Source organism: Ptychodera flava, chromosome 4 (assembly GCF_041260155.1).
Source record: "Ptychodera flava strain L36383 chromosome 4, AS_Pfla_20210202, whole genome shotgun sequence".
Classification (NCBI taxonomy): domain Eukaryota; kingdom Metazoa; phylum Hemichordata; class Enteropneusta; family Ptychoderidae; genus Ptychodera; species Ptychodera flava.
In genome coordinates this window covers 11,683,304-11,702,829 of record NC_091931.1, presented here as the reverse complement: position 1 = coordinate 11,702,829, position 19,526 = coordinate 11,683,304, and the positions used below count along the sequence as shown (strand labels likewise).

The 19,526-nt window shown below is 38.5% G+C and overlaps 2 long non-coding RNA genes across 2 annotated transcripts in view; both read right to left on the bottom strand.

Annotated features, from left to right (window-relative positions):
* The window catches only part of LOC139130899 (uncharacterized), a 37,478-nt gene extending 24,523 nt beyond the window's left edge, over positions 1-12,955 (bottom strand). Inside the window, exon 1 of the long non-coding RNA XR_011552012.1 lies at positions 12,360-12,955. This is a non-coding gene — a long non-coding RNA (uncharacterized lncRNA). The remainder of the gene's footprint in view (positions 1-12,359) is intronic.
* Positions 3,958-9,849, bottom strand: LOC139130898 (uncharacterized). The gene is made up of 2 exons (XR_011552011.1): positions 8,932-9,849; positions 3,958-4,152 (listed from the first exon to the last, which is right to left on the bottom strand). It is a non-coding gene; the product is annotated as an uncharacterized lncRNA (long non-coding RNA).
* Positions 12,956-19,526: the final 6,571 nt, after the last annotated feature.

The window sequence follows — 19,526 nt, the reverse complement described above, 5'->3', positions numbered from 1 at the left end:
TTTGTATTTTTATTCAAAACATTTTATTTCTCGATAGCGTTGATATTAGGTAGATGTTACCAGGGTTGATCTGGTACGTTCATTATGAAATCTTTGATAATAAAATTTTGACGCTATTTTTGCCATACCTAGGCTAGACTTGTGTTTTCCAACAGCTGGGGTTAATTATTGAATCCTGATCAATAACTCAAAACTTGTATTATTGTTGGAGGTCCCAATGCAGTGGACGAGCGGGGCGCAGAGCTCTGCCCAGGAGATGCATCGGCGCCCCCGCCAGGCTACGTTGCCCTGGCCACTGGCATTGGGGAGAGGCATGACTCAAAACTTGTATTATTGTCGGGGGTCCCAATGCAGTGAGCAGGCGGGGCACACAGAAAGACACACAAGAACTGATAAGAAATTTCGATCCAAGGTAATTCCACAAGTCATGATCCCACCACAGTGGAAGTCATTTTACCATCTGTAACTGACTTAGGTGGTGTTTACGTTCAAATGACAGCACTGATAGCTGTTAAAAATATCACAATGAGAACTCACCTACTTTACATTTCCCCACTCCCCCACCTTTATTATTGTCAAGCCTTCTCTGGCTGATTTTTTTATTGACATTTGCTAATGTATGTAGGATCTGCGTGTCCCATAGCTGCAGAAGTTGATATGCATGTTTCTAAGGTTTATCTTTAGTACCTATGTTACAGACCTTATTTGCATTTGTCATTCTTGTTTTTCTAGTTGCACTGTAGAAATCATTGTAATAACATCAAGGCAGAATTTTGCTGCACTGAACAGATAGAAACAAAATTCATTGTTGATCTTTGGTACCAATACTAGTATGTACCAATTCCGAGCGAATATTAGCCACACGGTAGCATCAGTGGTATTTTAAATTTATTTAAATGTGGATACAATGATATGGATATTTTACATTTTCTCACCTAAATTTACACTTGTTACTTTAATCGTATGGTTTGTTAAAAAAGGCAATAAATCAGCTTGAAATGAAAGGATTGTCTCTGTGGTTGAGATTTTAAATGAATGATTTAATTTTAACACAAGTGTTGACAAAACAACAAAACTTGAACTTTAAAGAGTTTTGAGTGCAAATGTACAATTTTTGTCGAACTTGAACTTTAAGGTGAAAATGTGTTGAGAGAGCTAAGGTTCAACTTTTGTCAAACTTGAACTTCAAAGTCGATATGTGTTGAGAGTGCTGACGTTCAACTTTTGTCGAACTTGAACTTCAAAGTCGATATGTGTTCAGAGTGCTGACGTTCAACTTTTGTCGAACTTGAACTTCAAAGTCGATATGTGTTGAGAGTGCTGACGTTCAACTTTTGTCGAACTTGAACTTCAAAGTCGATATGTGTTCAGAGTGCTGACGTTCAACTTTTGTCGAACTTGAACTTCAAAGTTGATATGTGTTGAGAGTGCTGACGTTCAACTTTTGTCGAACTTGAACTTCAAAGTCGATATGTGTTGAGAGTGCTGACGTTCAACTTTTGTCGAACTTGAACTTCAAAGTTGATATGTGTTGAGAGTGCTGACGTTCAACTTTTGTCGAACTTGAACGTCAAAGTCGATATGTGTTGAGAGTACTGACATTCAACTTTTGTCACAGGCAGCCCAGACAATATAAATATGCTTCTTATCGAGTTTTTCTCAGTTTTCTCTATCAGTTCGTCTCCTTTTCACCATGCTCTGCCTGATCGTAGTAAATAAAATAAATGACTATATAGCCTAACCTTGCCTCTTGACTCTTTATTTATTTTACACCCATTACAAGGACGTTTATCTCTCATATACACACATCTTGTAATTGATTAGTAAACACAACTCCATGGACTTATCAGGGATTTTATGGGTTGGACAACATCACGAAAGATAGGAAAGGTTACTAAAACAGGAAGGTAAGAAGCTCTCCTGAAATGTGTCCAGATATTACCAAATTGCGGCCAGTCATGACCATTTATCCAAAATTTACTGCAGCCAATGTATTTCGATGGCCGAGGAGAGCCAGCTATTCTAATTTCAAACGTTTAAATGGTCACGAACAGTGCAAACCCTGCCAGTGCCTTATGTGCACTTCATGGCATGAGGACGTCTGTAAAGCAGGAAGTCGGAAGTTGAAACCTTGACCTTTACGTTGTTTATATGTTGGCAAACTTGTAAACATATTTCCCAGGGACAAGTCTGATTTTGACTTAGGTCAAAGTTCGTGTGGTTAAGCGTGGTTCTCTCAATGGAGTGGTGTTGCTACGGTTTTGTCTTCCTTTCAGTTTATCTGTGCGTTCTCGATAATTCCCTGGACTGCCTTGCTTTTAGTTTTATTCTGTTGTTACTGCTTTGTATCGTCGCGTACTTAGCTGCAATGATTGTAGTGAGAGGTCGCTCGCTGAATTTTACGTTGAACGAGAACCCTACCCAAAGCAGACAATCGCACTGTTGATCCCTGGTTTTGTGACGAAACCAAATAATTTGGGAAAATTGATTGACCAATCGCCCATGGAATAGGGCCTAGTAGCAGCGTAGGGTTCGCGTTCAACGTAAAATTCAGCGAGCGACCTCTCGCTACACAATCATTGCAGCTACGTTGTACTGTAATTGAGTCCTCGATTGATCCTAGATTGCCTAATTTCTTACAGACCTTTAGAACTGTTCATATTATTGCTGTTTAACGTGTTGTCGTCTCGTATCAGTTCCGCGACTGATCCCAAGCACTCTTTCATTCTGCACCAATCTTCGTCACACATTCTCTTTTCTTCCGCTGCTCTGGTCTCCGGAACTTCGCTTTTGCTTGCAAATGCTTTCTAGTACATTCTGTGATTTGTTCGTTTACATCCCCGACATGTATCGGCTGCTCTGATTGGTTAAAATTTTTAACGCAGTCACTTGCCAGTAGCCTTTCACAAAGGCATTGTGAAGTTCATACCGTCGTCGAACCAGCTTTTACAAGGGATAATTACCGGCACTAAATGAGTATTTTTGGTTTGAAAATGCAATCGAAGCACAGAGAAGTACATTTGGTTGTTTTATCTCGTCTCTAGTCTTGAATTTGCACCTAAACATGGTATGTTCCGGTATAGGAGAGCAGACAAGTCGATACTGACCGTGTCTATTCTATTCTTATGCATGTGTGCATCGTATACATTGCCAATACAGAATCATTACTGATACGTCGTGACAGTCGACCTTCATTGACCGTAGATTTCGTTTAACAAAGCAGACGGCGATTGCAGTGCAGACGGCGATTGCAGTATTCTTCTGGTCGAGCAATTCTCCAACAGACATAGCGTTTGCAGGAGAGTCTGCTGGTGAGGAAAGGACGGCTAGCATGGGTTGCCCCGTGGATGTACTTACTTTATTAACATGTTTTGTTGGCAGATATGGGGCAGAGATAAGGGATAGCGTGGTGACCGCTATTTGATGTAAATAAACAGCGTTGTGACGTCAGAGTGTGCCAACCACCCTTATGAAAATTTTAGCCTTCCCGACAAGATTTTCGGGAGCTCTCCAGAAAAGGTCCCGCAGTGGTCCAGGAGCTCTCCAGGACCATCTTTCCGGGAGAGCGTGGCATTGCTATTCAAATTAGGTTTGCTGGATCCCTCCCGGAAAGATTAATGTCTCTCTGCAGGACAGGTTAGCTGCCGCTCTGCCGGGCTGGTTAGGTGTCGCTCTGCCGGGCGGGTTAGCTGTCGCTCTGCCGGGCAGGTTAGCTGCCGCTCTGCCGGGCAGATTAGCTGCTGCTCTGCCAGGCAGGCTAGCTACTGCTCTGCCAGGCAGGCTAGCTGCTGCTCTGCCACACAAAAATCAACCTACCTTCTGCAATCTGACTAACATTTACTCCAACAACCTGAAACTTATCACTGCTGCTGAAAATCAGCCATTACCAAGCCATCATCTCACAACCTACACCACTCTGCTGCCCCCCCCCCCCCCAAAGAATGCAAGGGCTAAAAATTTGGTAGGAATAAAATTTAATCCACCATATTTTTAAAGCCAATCAACATGACCGATATAAAAAATGTTCAAGTGTCCGTAAAGTCCTTAACTTCATATTGTCACAACGACGGATTATTCTGAAAGACTTGTACTTGTCTGTTACAGCTTTGGTTATTGCTTGACTTGTCATCTTGAAGTTGTCCTATGTGTAAGCTGGAAAAAATTATAAAAAAGTTCAAGTCAGATACAAAGTTTATCAAACTTATGACAAAATTATGTATGCAAGTTAGAATCCTCGTTGGAGTTGAAAATTTTGACTCGTTCAACAGCCATCAAACATTGAAGACTGTGAAATTTGCATGTATTCATAAAATAAAGAAAATGTTCCCTCAACTTGTGAATGACAAAATGTGATTTATAGCAGTAGTCTAGTATCAATCTGTTCAACTTGCAATTTGCTTCAAACTAGGGAAGTAGTAGAATCATTGGCATAAAAAAAAATTTAATTTGCAGATGATTTATCCCTGCAGTTATTCTGTTAAGATTGTAGACTTCACCATGCAAAACTCGCTTGGTTTGAGTACGCTTCATTGCATACCTACATGAACTTTCTAAAGCCAAATTGAAACATAGTTAGAAAAAAGGTAGGTCTTTGTACTGAGCTTATATCTAAGTTGCTTATCAAAAGGTTGCAGCATTAAATGCAATAGAATATTGTATGCATATTTTGTGATGTAAGAGTTCATGTAGAACTTCAATGAAATATTGTTATGAAATATTGTAAATTAATTACTGATTCCCCTTACAATATGCCAGCAAAATATCTACAGGTTACATATAAACAAATGTCAAAATACGTTAATAAAAATTTTAAAATAAACTTCAATTTTAAGGACACACGTTCAGGATGATCTTATAAGCAGACAGATGTATATTGATGTCATAGAGAAGTACGTTTTGGAATACAAGTAGCAGGTACCAGACTTGGTCAAGAGTTTGAGAACTTAATTCGTATCCAACAATTCCTACATGTATTGTTCTTTCTTTGTTTTATATCTGTCCTTTTATATCGTACATTGAGGGAAATTTGTATACATGAGCAAAAGTTTTACCTTTGCCAATGCAAGAGAGAAGTATATTATTGTAGATAATAGCACAGGCTCTAGAGTCAATGCAGGCGAACCGCTAGCCGGCACTGATACAATAAAAATCAAAAGGTGAGTAACAGCGGCAGCCATGCACGGAGCCCGAGTAAATTTCAACAGACGGTTTCGCCCTCTTTTTTCCAAAATACAACTTGCTTATTGGGGTCGATCGATGCTCCAGTTCATCAACTTCATGAAAGTCACACCAATATCCAAAATCTCTCTGTTAAGTCCATGAAAAAGCTGTGTTTTCAGAGGAATGTCAGCTAGGAAACGCTGTTATCATACATGACCCACATTGACCTATCATGAAATGTTCTGATTGGTTGTTACTTTTCAGGGATACGTCATCCGTTTCAGGGGGTGCTGCACTCGAGAGATTTAGTTACACGTAATTACGTTCGATCAGTATCCGTAACGTCTTTGTCATGCAGTGTGCGAAACTCATGCAAAATCTCTACTGGCCCAGCGGACCAGTAACTTTAAAAAATCACTGGCCCTGAAGGAAATCAACTGGTCCGATCATCAGGTCAAATCCAAATATAGTGGAGATTTTTACCTGCGCTCAGTCTAGGGGCCAAGAATATGGGATTGAAAAATAAATAAAGACACCACTTCAAATTCTAACATCAAACTGTTTTTTTTATGCCTTTTAATTCTTTTATACTTTTTTAATTCTTCAAATGAAGATGACTATCAAAACCGAAAGTTGGGGCAACTGATCTCAGTGTTGAAAAACATGAAATCAGTAAAAGTATAAGCACTAACACATAAACGTTTTCTTTTCCTAAAATAGCCTTTCACAACAAATATTTCTAACATTGAGAAAAAGAGCACAAGCGTGGGCTTGAAACACGTCCCAACACAGAAATGCTAAGCATCCAGAACTCCGATCAGGGATGGGTAAGTTTTGGCAGCACAAACGCCGGATCGGCCCACACAAATGGAGTCAATACAACACTTGACTCTTCAAATAACGATTCTGACTTCTCCCTTTTGAGGGACTCATCATTAAAGTCAATGAAGGGAATACAAAAAATTAGGGCAACCGATAAAGAGAAATTATACTGAAATGTACAAACCCACGTCAAAAGACAAATCACAAATTTAAAATGTAAGCGTAATCTTTACAGTGACCAACTTGAGGCAAATGGCCATCAAGGTCAATGAAGACGGTACTATTCACAATGTTTAAATATCGGACATTTACTTTTTAGTATCGAAGTTTGACGTCCGACATGTATCCGTCATCGTAACGATCTATATATCTGGTCTAAAATCGATACTAGACAATACAAGAATGACTTGCCTCTTGTCGCTGCACGACGGGTTTGAGAAATTGCCTATATTTTACCCCAGGCTGATACATATCGGCGATTTTAGGACTCTTTATAGTAAACGATACTAGGCAATTCTGGAATGACTGTGAAATCAAAGATATTTACTCGATATTTATCGGCGATTGGGACCCCAATATCGTCACCAGAATGACTCATCTCGTGTCTCGGGCACGTGTGGTCTATTTAAAATCACCGATGTTTATCGGCGATTTCGGGACAAACGTCCGATATATATGTCGGAGATTTGCATTGCCACATCATTGCGGCTCCAACTTCGATACTATACTTGTCAAATCGGGGTTAAATAATCGATGTATATCTGGGAGATCACAACCTTACAGATTTGGCCCCGCGGTCTAGCCAAGCCCGACTTCGATAGTCCGACTTTAATTATACGATACTAGACTTGTCTAAAAGGTGGGTAAATATCCAATTTATATGGAGGTTTCACCATCTTACAAATCTGACCTTAGTTTTAGTCAAGGGTCTATGATCTGACCAAACAATTGTAATTTCGATACGGTGTTACCCAGTAGCTGCAAATATCCGATATCATATAATGTTGAAGTGTCATCGAAATCCAGTTTACCTCGACACATGCAACTCGATCGATACGCTAAACTATTATTCTTTTATGATCACGACGAGATCTCCATCCTAACACATGTAACGTCTTTCGCTTTGATGCAGTACCGTATCTTTGAATAATTTTGTCAGGTATTTAGCTTAGCAAAACATTCTGGTAAACTTCTGCACAATAGGAAAAGCTACTGGCCCGTCTTTAGGAACAGCAGGACATATTTCAAGAGTTACTGGTACGTCCGGCATGGAAACTGCTGGTCTCCGACCATCGGGTTAGCGTGAATTCCGCACGCTGTTGTCATGTGATAACCGGACGTTGCGTGCGTGTGGAGCAGTAGTTTGTAACGTCGAATGACACTTTTACACGTAGTCATAATTTCTAAGAGTATTTTATAGATTTTCTAATGATTCCCGCCAATTTTGACAAGCAACCTCGTAGAGTATCACTGTAAATTGGCAATTATCTTTGAGGCCAAAAAAAAAGAAAATAAATTGTGCTGTTCTGTTCAGATTACATGGTTTTCAAAAATAAGGTAGGTAGGTCGGCAGGATTTTTTTTTCTTTTTACAAAATATTTTTATTTTTAAATATGCATTTTTCAGGGGTTCAGGGCGCTCAAACACTGGTCATAACATTTCCAGATCAAAATGTACCATATAGGTATATAAAGGAAAAAACATAAGACACCCTCTTTCAAGCAAAAATCAAATGCCAAGTATCGAACGTGTGATTTTACGGATTTTTCTTTGTTTTCTTTTTAGTTCCTTGTTTACGTAGCTCCAAAAAATTAGGGTCGGCAGATAAAAAATAGAGTAGGTTGGGTTATCGGAACAGCACAATATTTTTTGTTTGACCAAAGAATACTTCGTATTTGCAACAGTACAAGAAGTTCTTGCTATGAGTTCCTGATACGAACGAAATGTAGTATTCCACATTATATCTGACGCCGTCACAAAGATTTCTGTAAACCATGTAAATAATTTTATTTAATAAGAGAATCGGCAAGTTTAATTCGAGGGTACAACGAACTAAAGTAGTCCTCGCGTAGAGAAAATAATGTTTCTTAGAGCTTGCACGAATTTCGCTTGTTTCACATTGTACTACACATGATCAAAACGAAAACAAAATACTATAGCAGTAGCCTGTACAATATATGCTTCCACTCCCACTTGCACTAGGTGCAAACCCCCTGTTAGGTATGGCAACAAGTCAGGAATGTTGTAGAAAATTTCATTCAAAGTAAGATAAGAAGTGAAAACATTAATGAGGAAAACTGTAAATCTTACTTACCAGTATGAATACGCTGCCATAGCGAAGCTTGTGGGGCGGACAAGTGAAAGTTAACCGATATTTTGAAATTACGTTCGTAAAACCGTCATCCAATCACAAGCTTCCCCTTGTGGGTCATGACCATTGACCCCAGTCAATGTGGGTCATGTATGATAATAGCGTTTCATAGGTGACACTGCTCCGAAAACACAGCTTTTTCATGGACTTAACAGAGAGATTTTGGATATTGGTGTGATTTTTCATGAAGTTGATGAACTGGAGCATCGATCGACCCCAATAAGCAAGTTGTATTTGAGATATAAGAGGGCGAAACCGTCTGTTGAAATTTACTCGGGCTCCGTGCATGGCTGCCGCTGTTACTCACCTTTTGATTTTTATTGTATCAGTGGCGGCTAGCGGTTCGCCTGCATTGACTCTAGAGCCTGTGGATAATAGTATCGGCATGTACTCCATTTTTTGTGTACACTGTACCATGGTCCCTCTATCGTTGTACACTCTACGTTCAACCTCACGAGTTATACCAATTTATTAGAATTCATACAATTGAACAGTATTACTCGAGAATTGCGCCGAACAAAAACAGTAAAAAACTACGTCTTCACGTCGCAGAGAAGGCAAATCGAAAATGTACTTACCGAAGTTTAAACGATCGCCTAGATCCACGGGGATGTTATGGTGATCATTGTTCAAATCGACGAGCCGATCGATCTCCACAAGCTGATCATGACGACGATGACTTTTTTACGCGTCGTAAACATTGCCTATAGGTTTTACATACATAGTTAGCGTGTATGAAGTCGTCACGACGATGTCAAACAGCAAATTTACGCGAAATTTTGTCAAACTTGTAGAGAAAAATCAGCGACAATTTACTCAGTAATTCAAAGGTCGTAACTGTCCAAAAATTGCCGCTGAGATTTGACCTTTGATTGTTTTACCAATCTGACCAATCATAACGAAGTCTTCACATGATCTATGATGTCATCATGCGTGATACTATTACTTCCGGTACAAAGTCCTCGCGATCGCTGCAGTGTAACTAGCATGAAGTACAGCGGACTTCAAAAGCGTTTAAAAAGTACACTGACGGAAAGTTCATTGAAAAAACCTAGAGCGTTCGATCGACTATCCAAGCAACAGTACATTGAGAGCTCCTGTGGCCATGACTAAGTCGCGACACGATGTCAGAATATAGCAGGAATATAGTGGCTAAACCCTACGTATAGCATCATATGCTACAAGTTACAACTGTGTATCGTACAAAGGTACTACTACCGTAAATCTATAGTGTGCCTTTTCGCCCTTTCGGTTTTATGGGACCCAAGTTTCAATGAAAATTGTATTCTTTGCGACAGAGTGAGATACGAAAACCAACGCATCAGTTCAACTGTGTAAACTTGTGTTCGCGTGTGTTTCTCTGGAGAGTTGAGGTTACACGTATTACGTGCATGGACATGCATCCATGGGTTGAGAACACAATAACAATAATGAAAATGGATTTACAAGATTTATTCCCTTGTCTTAAAAACTTCAAAAGTCGGAGATTTAGTAACTGCACTGATCAAAGTAAAAATGATGTTTTTGGAAATAATTGTCGATGAGATAATTTGTAAGGTCAAATATTATCACAGACGTGATGTAAATCCTATAATAAAAGCAAGCAATGAAATGTTATTGTTATCAATTATATTTCCTTCGTGGACTACGGCCGATTTTCTAGAGATTTTCGTTGCTGCCATGAATTTAATTTTGAATTTTCTTACGGATTAATTTATCATTGGCTCAAAAAGTAACCTGATGGGCAAAGAAAACATTTTCATAGGAATCTTTTGTGGCTGCCTATAGTGTGTACTCATGAAACAGCATTGTTAATCATCAGAATACCCTTTTTAGCAGTTTGTAGCTCGATCGCCTCAATCACATCATAGCAGCTTTTACTGTCTATTAATTATCACACTGTGAATGAACTATTAGCACTGCAAACCCACGCTCACGTTCATACATCGCTTGGGCTTATGTCTACCATCTGCAAACTTCATTTATTTTTATTTTATTTTTTTATATTTGTGATAGACAATACCGCAGCAAATATTAAGCTTTGATCGCCTCTGTGCAACTATGAACACATGTAAGTCGATCTGTCCTCTGCTACCTCCATGGTCTGATAGTCAAAATACATTAAGTGCAGAGATGCTGCTCCACTCCTATCATTTTCTGTCGCTCTACAGGACAGATTTGTTGTTAGATATATCTGATCAGCCACAATTATTAGGCCACTAATGTTCCTGCAGAGATGCTGCACCATTCAAGTAATTTGCTGCCGCTCTGCCGGACAGATTTGTAACAAAGTGATCTGCCCAGCTAGCGGGGCAGATTCTGCGGGCCAGAAATCTGCCCTGGAACTCTGCAGCTTTAGTCCCAGAACAGTCCTGTCGCTCTCCTGCAGCTTTCCTGCCGCTCTCCTGCCAGGACCTCATTTTTGTAAGGGCACGGCCAAAGTGTGGGCGTGGCCTAAGTTTAGCGAATTGACCCCGAATTGACCCCGCACATAGAAATATGAAAAATTAGCACTCGCGCACACTTTTATGTAGAAATTCTGTTGCGAGTGTAACAATATTGCTACCCAGAAGCTGTAGCTCAGCAGTACAGGTTGATTTCTCCAGACTTTTAAATAACTATAAAAATGAATTTTCATTGGCCATCATTTCCCGAGCCTGTCATCCAAGTACATCAGTTCAGATAATGATATTTTATTGAAAGTTTGTCGCAACAAATTCAATTGCACCGTCGCCATTTAATTTGCATAAGTGTCAGAACCTGTCATTAACATGTCTGTGAGTTGATTAAAGGTCATTAGTTATTGCATGATCTAGGTTATAAAAAGTACATGCAGGTATTTTGCAATGCATAGAATACTTCAAGGGTGAAGTGGGGAAGATTTATCTTGTGGGGAATAAATGTTGAGCAAGGCTTAGAATTCAAATGCTAGTTACAGTTATTTAGATGGTTGAATTCAGACGAGGCATGTTGTGCTCAGTACAGTTTAATTAAGCAATAAAGCACACCCAGCAATGGTATACCACGAGATTTTGATCAGTAACGCCCGTACATATATGAAGTGAATTAACTGGTCAAAATCGAGTGGTATACCGTGGCTGGGTCACAGTACGTGGTTTATCCCATGATGCAACTCGATTCGTACACACAGAGATCACCATTCTACCACCGAGGGCGCCATTACAATTCTGACTAAAGCTGTCCAAAAATAGCCCCCAGCTTGAAATTGAGGTCGAATGCGTACGCATGACTTTTATCCTCGTTCGCAGTTACGTCAATGTGATAGCCCGAAAGATGTACATTTTTCAGTTTTTTTCCGGATCTTTATAGCATTTTTCTATCCAAAGATCCATATCATTGAAAATTGTCGTTAAGTTTTCATTTTTTTGCCCTTTTGGGGATATTTTTAGCTATCTCTTCTCTGGTTTTTTATCAATGATGCCTGAAAGAGTGCATACGCCATTGCCATGCTTGCTCCGAGTAAAATTATGTTCCCAGATTTTTATTTGACCGTCATTTGGAAATTTCAGCGCAATTATTTAGAAAAAAATGAGATTTTTAACGGAATTTTGGCTATTTTCGATTACAAACGTGGATTTTGAGAAATGGTCAACATTAGATTGTCGTGCAACTAAATACGATTCAACGATATACTGCTTGCCTATGTTGACCCCAAATCGAGGGAGGAGATAGAGTTTGAAAACAGACAGTCACATCGGAATGGAAAATGTACTTTGCCATGTTATAATTTTGCTTTTGTATGCACATGCACTGTACTCAGGCTTACGCTCGCTTGTGCCGGGATTAAAATCGTACGAGACACGGCGCTGAAACAAATACAAATGACATGGCTCATTGGCTGTATCTGTGTATTATGTACCGGTAATAATCATGTAATTTCTCGATCGCACGAAATATGAATCAATGTTCATTTTTGCACGGTCCTTGAACTGTAAAGACTAGAACAGATAGGAACGTGGCTTTGCATTGCCAACTGTTGACAAACCTCTTTGTTACGATGCGTTTTAGGGTTGCGTTGCCGTCTTCTCCCGGGGACCGGCTGATAAACAACACTGGCCGAACGTTAAACTACAAAGGCGCTACGCAGTACGCTGTTTCTCCACGATCACAGGATACTGAAGTGTTTACAGAACTTTCACGATCGCTTGTTGAAAACTGCGGTCCATTAAATCCTCACACCCGGCGTCAACAGCTTTGCTGGTTTGGAAGGGGTGTCGATTCAGTGCAGCTTGCGTTCGCCGAAATGTGTTTCTGTCAGTGTCACCGCGTAGCCATAGCTGACATGACATTCAGTAACTCGGTAATGCATGCTATCAATGTATCAGACATCGCAGCATTTGTGCTAAAAGTTCAATCCTTATATCTGGCCGATGATAAATACATATACGTGAATACAAGAAAAACTTCCACTGTCAGTCTAAATATTTTCGAGGCGATCGCAACGCGCTGATGACTGTATCTGCATGTACTCAACTATTGTATCGTGTTTCTATGGGTGCATACGCGCAATGGGGATAACGGGCAGGCCGATCTCCGTGTGTACAAATCGCATTGCATCATGGGTACTTTCACGTACCGTGTGGGTGTGATTTATTGCTATTATATCATAACAGTATATTGAAATTCTGACATGAAATGTCAAAAGAGGACTTGCTCTTGCCGAGAGCTTGCACATGTGCCAGCCATGGTATATCGCAAATATACCATGGTACTTTTCATGTCTTGACCAATCAGATTGCTGTATTTGTGCCATCAATATACTTGTATGATATAATAGCTGATATCTCAACTCTTAAATTGTGGTAGTTACTACATGTATACCATACAAATGTACATGTCTGTATGCTCAACATATCAAGATATATACCCTAGATGATGTGGGTGGTCAAGTTGATATATAAGCCCCCTAAGGTGATACAGGCCACAACTGCACTCTGAATGCTGTTCAAATATAACATGCATATTTCTGTATATTTGTCCACTATGATCAATGATGATGTATGATTAAGGATGAATGCGCCTCGGGAACAGATATTCAGACTCTCAAACTTTCAAAATTCTCTTCGGATCTACCACTCGTGGGAGGTTAACTTTAAAGTCTTGGAGAAAGAAAACTTTTCAGTCTTAGTTTTTGGAAATTGAAAATTTTTATTTTTCTCAATTGAGTTAACACAAGGATGGTGGCCCTTTTTAATTTGAAATATTGGTACATTTTAGGTTATATCTTCTCTAGTAGAAATGTTTGCATGGTCACACCTTATTTTTGTTTTTGATTCGTTGAGAGAAAGGGTGTATGTGTCATCGATGAAAGTTTGAGAAAAAGTTTATGCTTTTAACTTTTGAGGCGCATGCTACTTTAAAGCAACAATACCTGGTTACAGTGACAAATCGTTTTTCCGAAGTCGTGAGGCAATGTAATCAGAATTATTACATGCCTCGCATATCGAACGTCGCACGCTCCATAGGATTCAATGGTAACTCTTCGATGACGTCGCGGGCCGCAAAGTCATCATTGGACTGAAAGTAAACTGGAACTATTTTCAACTTGACAACTTTTTGATGTAAAAATGTTGAAATTTCATGTTTTGCAAAGGAAATCCGGTTTTTGGAAAATTTTGCAGAAAAAATTGATAAACTGCATAACAGTAGTTCAAATATATCAATGCACCATTCGATGATTAAAATCGTTCCATTTTTAAAGGTTTTCCTTCTAAAATGGAATAAAGCATCTGATTATTATTTGCCTAAAAATGTAAATATTTTGAGTGAAAACTGTGTAAGAGAGGCATGTATTAAAAATATTATAGTCCAAACAAGGGACTATGTACCCTCGGGGCAGGAGACAGTTTGCCCTCCTTACGTCGGGCAAATGGTCACCTACCCTCGGCACATAGTCCCATGTTTGGGCTATAATATATAATATTCACTTGACAAATATTTGTGAAATTAGAATTCTGCACCAGGTAGGTCTTGGCTAATGATCAAAGAGATTGTGTTGAAAAAGTGAAATCCCTGGAAAATTTGATAGAATGGGAGGGAGGGAGAGAGGGAGAGAGAGAGAGAGAGAGAGAGAGAGATGAATGTATGGACACACAGGCTGTAAGACACTCACTGTACACACTCACATACCATGTTTCCTTTATGGATTTTTCCATATCTCATGATAACAATCTTATCCTTAGCGGCATCATCACTAGCAATTGTCTTCAGTTTTTCAAAGTCCTCTTTTCTTCCATAGTTCACATAAACAGGTTGGTTCTGGTATGAAAAAAATGAGACAAAAACATACATGACTGGACATTCATGCATATGAAAACATTAAAGATTTTGTTAAACTGCTATTAATATGGAAGTTTCACCAAAACCTTTCCTTGAAAGCTACAACATTTTATTTTCTCACAGTCAAACTATACAATTTGCAATAATTTGACAAAATCTGATTTATCCTATTTCTTGTCAACATGAAATGGTGTACACAAAGTGAAATTGGTCCTTATTTTCCATAAATGTAACACACAATTTTATAAATAAATACATTATACATAAAATAATTTTGCAGAAACTTTTTTACCATAAGAAAACTTATTGTTGGACACCCACTTCAAAGTAATATTGATGATACTATCATTTTCCCTGGTAATTTGGTTTTAAATTTCTTTTTTATTCATGGCTCTCATCATAATCTGTGATACTGTGCATGAAGTATAAATGGTCACTGTTTTATGTGGCTTTTATGTTCTTCATATGTAAATTGCTATAGCGATATTTACTCTGATTTCTCATCATGAAAATGTGTTTACATACTTCTTGTATGCACGGGTCAGAGCCACTGGGGTACATACTGTACCGGTAGGTGACAAATGGCTGATCAACATCTGTGGCTGATCCATCCTTTGGTACGATGGTTATCACCTCTGCTCTTTTATCATTCATCACAGCAACTTTGTTTTGCGCCTCTCTGCAACAAAACAAAACTATAGCTTGAGGTTTGTTTTACTGGGCGATTCTAATACAGTTAAACCCCCACTATCCTGCCAAGTTCAAGTCTATATCACCACCAGTGGAAGGGGCATCGTAGGATGTCCACAGTCTGATGTCCACATGTTGTACATAGACTTGAACATTTGAAGGCCCAAGAAAACCCAGATACTGTTTACAACATTTTTCCTGCGTAAAAGTCTTTATAACATATACCACACTACGTAGGTGGACATACATGTAGGTTTGGCTCAATACTGCTTTTTACTGACTTGACAGATTGGGAAATGATACACGTAGGCCTGGTAGGAAAAGGGCTAGCTGATTCCTCTTTCACTATCAAACTTTGCTCAATCCCAATTGTTTTGTGTTGAATGGATGGATCTACACACAGGGAAATGGGGGCGTCAGAGTTGAAGGGCCAACAGTTGCTATCGTTTCACATGATTTCCCTCCTTACCATGTGTACTATAAGTCTGATAGTAAAATATGTATCAGGTGGCTAGCTTTCAAATCTCTATGCAGATTTTGTAGACAGTCATGAAACACAAATACTGCAATGATCCAGTGTCTTTCATATACCTACCTCTGTAACATGTCTAGTTTTGCATTGTGGTAAATTTCTACATCAGTAAAACATTAAATCTATAACCCTACCGGTACATCTTTGTGGAGGAAATTTAAGTGTGTTTGCTCTGATATTATAAAAGGAAAATTATTTTTCAAAAAAATATTTTCAAATTTCAAGAAAATGTATGCTAAATTTCATCACTTTATACATTTAAAAAAATATATATGAATTTCCACAATTCTTTCCTTTGATCATGGGCAAATTCCTGTGTAATGATATGTGATGCTCCAAACAATTTCATATTATGTCATTGTTTAAAACTTTCATAATGCAATTACTTACAAAGGTTACTGTGTTTCCTTAATCATAGGTGGCCATACTATACAGAGTACAACACTCTCAAACAATTCTTGGGATGCAGAGTATCAAAGAAATACATTCCTGAAAATTTCAAGCGATATGTGTCAATGATGACACAGCCAGATAAAGCAGAAAAATACCAAAACATGGTTCAAGTTGGCCAACATCACAAGATAGCATTTATTGAAATAAAAAATGTTGAGACGACCGAGTATGGGGCTGACCTGGCCAGCAGCATTATGGATATGAAGGGGCTGTCGCTAATAATCCTGAACTGGATACAAACTTCTACAGTAAGTTAATTATCACTACACATGTGTTTGTGTTAAAGGGGTAAGTTTGACAAGGCAGATATTTTCAAGTATGTCTCCTTACACCGGGGGTACTTGTGATTGATTGGGAAAAATCAGTATGGCAATCATAAATTGTGTGATTTTTTGGCAACCATTAACTGTGTGATTTCACTATAAAAACAGGCATTAAAAATATTTCTATCTATCTATCTACTTGCTTGTCTGTCTGTCTGTCTGTCTTATCTTCATTTGGCCTTTACAGTACAGTGCAGTTGGTCAACTTTCCTAGCTATTAACAGCGATAATTTGCAAGTAACGAAAGCATATTTTCCTTTTGTTAACAGTGTGATTTTCCTGATGCTATCCATCGTATGATCAGAGATGCCAATATTAGAGCCCTTCTAAATAAGTTTTGCGTGATTCAGTTAATTAACCCGAAACACCTCCACACTGTATGCTCATTTAGTTGGTAAGTAAATTCCTGGAACCAACAAAAAAAAGATGGTTTTAAAATTTAATTCCTATTCCTTCAACTCCAGCATTAACAATTGCGTATACTCTCAAGTTTGTGAGTTTATGAACTGAATTGATAAAAACATTTTTTGGAGACCAATCTTGACTATGAAAATTTACAAACCCTGTATTGTTGATAGAACATGTAGTAAGTCGGTTTTCCTTCAATGTACAGTACCGGTACCCTGAGTGTGGTTACAGAAATTTCAATTACCAAACAAGGGCTGAAATTTTTTTTAACAACTTTTGTACACAAAATAGGAAGGACAATACTGTTAACTCTAGTAATGCTGAAAAAAAACTATTATTACCAATCTGATTGAAATCACATGTAGAGTACGTAAATGTCTATACTTGCACAGTATTCTGGTGCTGTCATGTGAGCCTGGCAACAGCACCACAATGCCACTCAAGTATAGACATTGCTCATACTCTACATTTGATTTTAATCAGATTGGGCAATCACTTGATAATCACACAGCTACACAAGAGGCTCTTGTCGGAATTAAACATCACTTCACAGAAACAAAGCATGTTATAGGCCTACATATTGAGTTCTTTGGTGGAGCTGAGACCAATCCAGGAAGTGAGTTTTATATGGCAAATACATGGGCCAGTTTGTACAATTAGATAATCAACAATTTTTCTCCACCATCTGGAGCAGTCATGATTCTCAGTATTGAAGATTGTAAGTGTTGGTTAAGTCACAGTTGTTTTTCCTGTTGTTTTATTCCAGTCCTAAATCCATGCATAAATTACATTATAATGCTATACAGAAAGCTACTGTTGAGTGATGATTGATATGGTTAAACTTTATCTGAATCATGATCATAATACCTATTGACTGCCTATATAAATAGCAAAAGAAATTAATGTCAGGGGTGAACAAATTTTTTCAGATCTACTAGCCCCTGGGCTAGTCGCTAAAACAGATCACTAAGCCCAACCCGAGTTTCAAATAGCCCATCAGTTCAACATCAGCTTAAAAGCCTAGCAATTTGCTAGTCTGCCTGGCTAGTCTGAGGTAAAATCTACTAGCTCAGTCATAAAAAGCACTAGCCCATGAGCTTGAGCTAGTGGATTTGATGATCCCTGCATGTGCAATAATGTGATTTTTTTGCAGACAGCTAATGTATGTGTGTTTTCATCACAGGTGCAGCTCCTGCTTCTGCAATAGCAGCAGCCAAAAGAAACGGAATCATAATGTCACCGATCGAGTTGCAACGGTCTCTACTCACAATCAAAAACAAGTTTGCTGATGTAGCTTTATCATGTGAGAGTTCTGAATCAGATTCAGAAGTGAAAGTCGCCAGTAAAGCAAAGTACTGAACAGCAAAACAGAGACTGAAGTTCATGAATGAAAGGGAAAGCTACCCTTTCAATGTCTTGGAGACAGTTTTTGTGTCAACATCAAATCTAAAATGATTTGGTTTTCAAAGATTGAAAAATTAAGCATGTTTATATGTATTTTTGCATATCTTACAAAACAAGCAATATGATTTTGCTTTCCAACATAAAAAATACCGTCAAGGACAGTGTACTCACATTCGGTTTGAATTGGTAAATTCAAGAAATATTTAAACCAGAAAAACAAGAATGACAAAAGCAAATAAGGTCTGCAACTTAGGTACATGTACTGGAGGTCATCTTTAGGAACATGCATATCAACTTCTATAGCAATGAGAAAAGCAGATCCTACATACATAAGCAAATGTCAACAAAAAATTAGCCAGAGAAGCTTGACAAAAAGAAAAGGTGGGAGAATGGGGAAAAAATAAAGAGTGGGAAAAAATCTACAAGGGATCTGGTAAAAAGTAACGCTACCTCATCAATCTTCTATCCCCTACCCCCTCCTGAATATCAAATGTTCCACCCCTTACATAAGACCAGCTGGCATGGCATGAAATGTATTTACAACCTTGGGGATGTTTTAATTAATGCTATGAGTGCTATCATTCGAATGTAAACAGCACTTAAATCAGTTACACATAGTGAAATGCCTTTCACTGTGGGGGGAGGGGGGGATTACGACATCTGGAATTATCCTGGATCCAAATTTCTCATCAGTTCTTGTGTGTCTTACATGCAAAAGTTGCAAAAATTGGTTAGCAATGAAAAGATTTACCTCAGCTTTGTTCTCTGGATCAAATTTTACTACAAATTGATATTAAATATGACAAAATTATGTTCACAGCCTTCAAAACTCTCTCACAACATATACTGGGTTGGTGTAGGTCATTTAAGGTCACAAAAGAAAATTACCTTAAATATAAAAATTTGGGGTTATCTCATAACATCCCTCGTGACTTTTGTACCAAATTACAAAGCTATCAGACAAGTAATTTTGAGAACAAGTTTTCTTGACCAAAAGTGACAAAATTCTGTTAAAAATACAAATTTGTATATTTCAGGACAATTTCCACATATCTAACTATTG